The 6,000-nt window shown below is 45.9% G+C and overlaps 1 protein-coding gene across 2 annotated transcripts in view; it reads right to left on the minus strand.

Moving 5' to 3' along the window:
• The window catches only part of ZBTB48 (zinc finger and BTB domain containing 48), a 177,201-nt gene extending 173,347 nt beyond the window's left edge, over positions 1-3,854 (minus strand). Inside the window, exon 1 of one of the 2 annotated variants that reach the window (XM_078642985.1) lies at positions 3,719-3,854. The gene's annotated coding sequence lies outside the window, so the exon portion shown is untranslated. Of the gene's footprint in view, positions 1-1,654; positions 1,752-3,718 lie in introns of those variants that run through there. The other variant, XM_078642986.1, reaches the window with a different exon arrangement.
• Between the last annotated feature and the right edge of the window lie 2,146 nt (positions 3,855-6,000).

Consider the following 6,000-nt stretch of genomic DNA (forward strand, 5'->3'; position numbering starts at 1 on the left):
CCTTGAGGGACACCGCAGATTAAGTTTTTGGGTTCTGAGGTGAAGGGTGGAAGGTGAAATCTCCAAGTTCTACTGATGAGGAAGTAAGCTATCCCTTCAAGGGCGCGCTCTTTGATTCTGATCTGATAAAGCCTCTTGATCAGGGGTGTGGTAGGAGAAGGTGTCAAATGCTGCTGAGAGGTCAAGGAGGATTAAGGCAGCCATTTCTCCCCAGTCTAGGAGGGTTTAGATGTCGTTGGTGGCTGAGATTAGGGCAGTTAAAGTGCAGTGGTTCTTGCGGAAACAGGATTGGGATGAATACAGAAGATCATTATTCTCTAGGTATTTCACGATAACTTTGGTGGGATAGGGGAGCAGGGTAATGGGCCGTTAGTTCTTGAGCTCGTTGGGGCCTGCTGGCTTTTGGATAATTTGTTCCAACTGCAGTGAGTGGTGCTGGATGGCTTGGTAGTGGTGCTGGGATCTGCTGTGATTGTGAAGCGGTCGACTGAGTGGTCTGACCAGATGATCTTGGTGACATGGCTGTACTTGACTGTTGCTGACTAGGAAAATTGGGTCGAGTATGTGTCCTGCATTGTACGTGGGGTCATTGACTAGTTGGGTGAGGTAGATGATGGCCTGTGGTGGAATGAATTCGGGGTTTGTGTAACAGAAGCCGGGGTGTGGTCCTGAAGGTCTGCAGGCGAGGCTGCCTCTAATGGTGATTTTGCCGTCTGTTTTGAGTTGTAATTTGAGGTGTTCCATGATCGGGGGTGGTGCTGTCTGTGGAGTAGTGGATGGTTTCTTTGTGGATGATGGCGATTCCACTTCTGTGTTTGTTGATGCAGTCCCGGTGTGCTATCTTGTAGCCGCTGGGTGTGGCCATGGCGATGTCGGGTGTGGGTGCTGGGTTGAGCCATGTCTCGGTGAGGAAGAGGACATGGGGGTGAGGGAGGTGATGGTGTCCCAGATCTCGGTGGCATGTTTGCAGTGCGATCTGGAGTTGAGGAGGAGGTAGTGGTGTCATCCAGGTGCAGTCGTAAGCGTGGTGGTGGCTGTAGCGGGTGCTCCGGTGTTGCAGGAGAAGAGACAGTGGCGGCATGTGGAAGGTCCTTCTTTTGAGTGTGGAGAGGGGCGGCAGCAGATTTTGTTGCGGAGTATGGAGTCTATGACTATGAGTTTGCCACTAAGCTGTGGGGGGCAGGAGATCCAGGGTTCCTGGCGCTGAATGCGGGCCAAGAGCGGATAGGTGCAGATGGACTTGCCTTTGGCGCATACACTGCTTGGCCATGATGCGGCCTCCATTAAATAGGTCTTGGGAGGCGGATGGGGTCTGGGAGGGGGCAAACGGCGCAAAGGTGAGCAGTGAGGCAGGAAGGTGAGCAGTGAGGCAGGAAGGCGAGTGGTGAGGAGGGCTGGCTCGCTGCAAAAGAAAATTACAAAACAAATGACATAGTTTAGATTCCAAACAACAAGGCAAAGAAAATTACAGGAACAGGAACACTGAAAACATAAAATCACAATTAACAAAGTAACAGGTTTAGGCTAAAGATGACAATGTGCAGAGAACAACAGCAAATCGAAAGCTGGGAATTAAAAAGAATCACATAGGGAAAAACCAAAAACCAGGAAATAAGCACTGGGCTATGACAGCGGGGGGAAATGGTACACTGACCAGCTCAATGGTGTTGCACTGTAGCCTTCATTAAGTAGGTCCTGGGATGGGGGCGGGGAGCTGAAAGTCAGGAAGTGGGAGTAGCAAATGGCAGGAAGGAAAGTGGCGAGGCGGGCCGGCTTGCTGCAAAAAAGAAGCACAAATTACAACATTGGTCATCCAGGACTATTTTGGGAAACCTTGATGTAGTTGTGGCACACTGGAGGATATCATTGCCATATTAAGAGAATGACTGACCAATTTTTAGCCTTCCCTGACACAATAGTGGCCGTTCTTCCATATTAATGGTCCTGACTAATATATGATGGGCAACTTTGCCATCATGGAGTCCAGTCGTGGCACTGTTAGAACTGGTAGGCAATAGCTTATCACAGGCATCCTTATTGTTAAATAGAGCATCCATTGCATCCTATGCATTTGAAGCAGAATATGTTTCAAGTGAGGCATTTGTACACTGGAGTACTCAATGGATGAAAAAAAAAGTTGATTACTGGAGACTGCATATTTCGAAGGGTAAAATTATGTCTTTTCAGGAAAGGTTTTTTCTAGAAAATTGAGATTGTTTGCCCAAAATGTAAAGTTTTATTTGATTGGGAAAAAAAATGCATTTTTAGAAACGGATATGCTGATGACAAAAGGTTGCAATTCCAAAATACATTTAAAGACGGTAGTTGAATGATAATTCAGTCATGGTTGGGGAGATTTATTATTAGGTTATATCCTTTGCTCCAGAGAGGGTACATGATGCTTTGGATGCTATTTAATTAGTCAGGTGCTGACAATTTATTATTGGTAACCTTTTTGTTGGCATTTCTTCAGCAAGAAATGCTTGGGTGGTTGCTACTGATAATGGTCATAGTGTAATGTTACCAATGTGGCCACTATTTTATTAGTGGCTTGCGGGAACTTTCTATGAAAAGATGTAGCTCTCTCTAAATAAAAGGTTGGAGACCTCTGGTTTGTGCATTTCATCCTCAAGACAGAACAGACACTTGAGAATAATGTTTCCGTCATCCTCGGGTATAGTATGAACTTCAATGGCTTTATATTTATATTCAGGAGCATGGGTAGGACACATGCGTTGGCACAGGCAGACATGTTAAAGCCAGAGGTTGTCCACATGCATTCTCTTCTTTCTCAGCTACTTATTATCTCACACACCCTCAACAACTTTTGTATAAGAGTGGAAGCACCGTATGTAGGGGCATATCCGGTGATTCCAGACACAGCGTAGTTGCATATCCACCACAATAGTCCTTGCTGACTTGTCAGACATTGTTTTCTTTATTTCTTTTTTATTCAAACATGGAGGTGTGTAGTGTACTGCTCAGCCAGGATGTATGACGTGAGAGAATGTGGAAGGTTAGAATGTTGGATGGATGTGTTCAGTGGAATGTTAGAATGTTGGATGGATGTGTTCAGTTGCTGAATGGGCTGAGCAGGACGCAGACCGCTCCTGGTGGGGCTCTCTTTATCAATGGTAGAGATAAATACTGCATCATTTGAGTTGCAAGGAATGGACATATTCTTGTTCATCACAAGGTGAAAACAATTCTGAACACTTTAATTGGTGGTGTGCAAACGATAAGTATTTTTGCTGAAATTCAGTTTTCCAATTTTCACACATTATTGTTCATATACTACATAGTTTTATCAGCAAATTTGCATGTTAGTGGGAAAGTTTGTGACCCTTTCAATGAAAAAAGTGCTGTCTGTAAATGAAATACACACCCACGTTGGAATGAACACACTGGAATCAGTATACGAGTCACACCAGCGACAACCAGACCAAAAACTGAGTCTCAAAAACAGTTTAATACATAGTTCTGCGTCTGCAGTCCCGGCATCCTCCTATTTAGCTTCGTTGCTCCATTTTCATTAAAGGCACAAAGTTAATATCAAAGCAAGTAATCTTATTTTTGTAACAGGTACACAGCATGGCCAAAAGATGCTCAATTACGTGCCCTACATGCCATTCGTTCCACACACAATGAGACACTGGTTCTGTTCCATCCATCAACTCACGCAAACTTCATCACATCCTTCATAAACGCATGCATGTACCTTCTATAGCACCCTAAACGCTCCAATTCAGCCTGATACTCCTTGTTGATCTTTTAACGGATGTAATTTGTCCATGATTTTAGCACTTCCGGGTCAGATAAGATTCTTCGGCAGAACATAAATACTGGGACTCGACTGAGAGTGGGAGGGTTGATATCTGTAAAGTGACCCGGGATTGGGGCACTGGTTCTTTCTCAACCAATCCCAGTGTGTCGCACCAAATTTCGAAAGTGTTGATTGGATGCGGAGTCACTGTCTGAGTCGTCCTGTAGGCTCCAACAATGTCGGTGCTTGCTTTAGTTGCTGGCGCGGGGTTAGATAGAGATGTAATGCACAGGGCGGTGGCAGGTTATGTCGACTTCGGCAGGCGGGTTTGCTGCTGCCCGCTGTTTTGAAAGAGAAGAGGAAATGATTTAAAAAGAGGGCCGGAAGCGCGAAAAAGACTGACCCGCGGGTGGTCAGAGTGAGCCATGGTTTGACCATATAAATGGAGTCCCAGGTGCCGGTCAGCCAGTGTACAACCTAGAGCGCGCCCACGTGGTTGCTCCTCAGATAACAGGGCCCCAAGCTGCGGCTTTACATGCGGGTGCATCCAGGATACATGATGGCATTTTTATGAAGCCTATTTTGTATTTTTACGGACAATAAATGTTTTGGTAATTTAACACTGGTTTCGTTAATGAAGTTCAAGGTTACGCTGATATGCGGGTCACAATCTGCGTGGACTAAATGTCCCCGAGTGGTTTAATTGTTTCTGATGTTCAGATGATGTAGTATGTCTGCGCTAGTAAATTATGTATAATATTCGCATCCATTCTTGTGATTGCAATTTTTGTATACAACGGGCCTTTTTTTAAATGTTTTTGTGAAATTTATTTATGCGTTTTTATATAGCGCGGACTTTACCCGAAGGTGTCAGAGCGCTTCACAATAGGAACAGTAATGATACATGAGAACAAATTACACAAAAGCAACGTTAAGTTACATGAGGCAAAAGTGACAATTGTGAGCAAACAAAATACAAGAGGTAGCAAACGGTACATTACAGAAGGAAAAAGTGGCATGTGTGCAAGTTACAGAAGCGTACAAAGTACAAGTAGAGGTATAACCAGTGGTCAAAGTGGGCGGGAACGGCAGGGCACGGCGTGCCCCTACTTCTTTAATTCTGTAGATTCCGTTCCCCTACTTTTTTATTATGAACATACGTCCCTGGACGTCAGAAATATTCTGGTTGTGGACAGGCGGGGAGCAGAGAAGGAAAAGGTCTCTGTCTCTTACTTCCTGCCCAGACAAGACAAGGAAGGTGTCCGCTTCTGCTCTGCCGCTGGCAGCTGCCCCCTCTTTCTTACTCCTATTCCCTCTCGTTCTGTCTAACTCCTTCTCACTTTTCCGAAAATCATGAATCAAGAAATTTTTCTCACCGTCTCTTCCTGTCGTCCATTTGTACCCCTGTGAAATGGATGCAAAAAAGAAAACCACGTTTGCTGGAAATGCCGTTTTGACATTTTTCTACACCAAAGTGCAGCCTCGGAAATAAAATGTTCAAACTCTGAAAAATAATTAAATAAAGCAAGATGGAGTGTTCCTAAAGTGGCCAGATAATTTTTTCAAACCCCAACACATTAGCGCCACTTTACAGAGTTTGCCAGTAAAGCGCTACTTTTGTTTTCTTGTCTTTCTTTGAACAGCATAGTTTTCCTCCAGTACCTCCTACCTGGAGGCAGGGCCGGCGCTAGGGCGCTAGGCATGGGCAGTGTGGGCAGCTGCCCAGGGCCTGGCACTCTGCTTGCCAGGATGGGGCCCCTGACAATGGCAATTAACACCCCACTAGTCCTCGTGTATGTCTGCCGATCAGAGTGAAAGAAATGCTTCACAAACAGGCTCATGGGAGGCCCCCCCCTCCTGGGGCCTCTAAGGGATGGTGTGGGAAGGCCTAGGGGAGGGTACACCTCTCAGGCAGCCAGTTCAGAGACTCAGCAGGGCGCCCATTGTCAGCACTTTAGCCCACACAGGTTTAACTCAGCCCCCAAGCAATTCTCACACCTTCAGTTCGAAATGGGCTGTACAAGAGTTGCTTGGGGTGGCTGAGAAGAGGAGCAGCGGCCCAAGTGGAGTCTGAACAAAGCAGCTTCCCGGAGATCAGAAGGTGTCACTTATGTAGATCTCAGGGGCTTCCCACATTCCCTTTTGCCCAGGGCCCCGAAAATCCTAGGACCGGCCCTGCCTGGAGGTACTGCAATACCTGGTTGATGGGTGGATTGGAAAACTAAATGTATACGGCG

This window comes from Lissotriton helveticus, chromosome 5_1, assembly GCF_964261635.1.
Source record: "Lissotriton helveticus chromosome 5_1, aLisHel1.1, whole genome shotgun sequence".
NCBI lineage: Eukaryota > Metazoa > Chordata > Amphibia > Caudata > Salamandridae > Lissotriton > Lissotriton helveticus.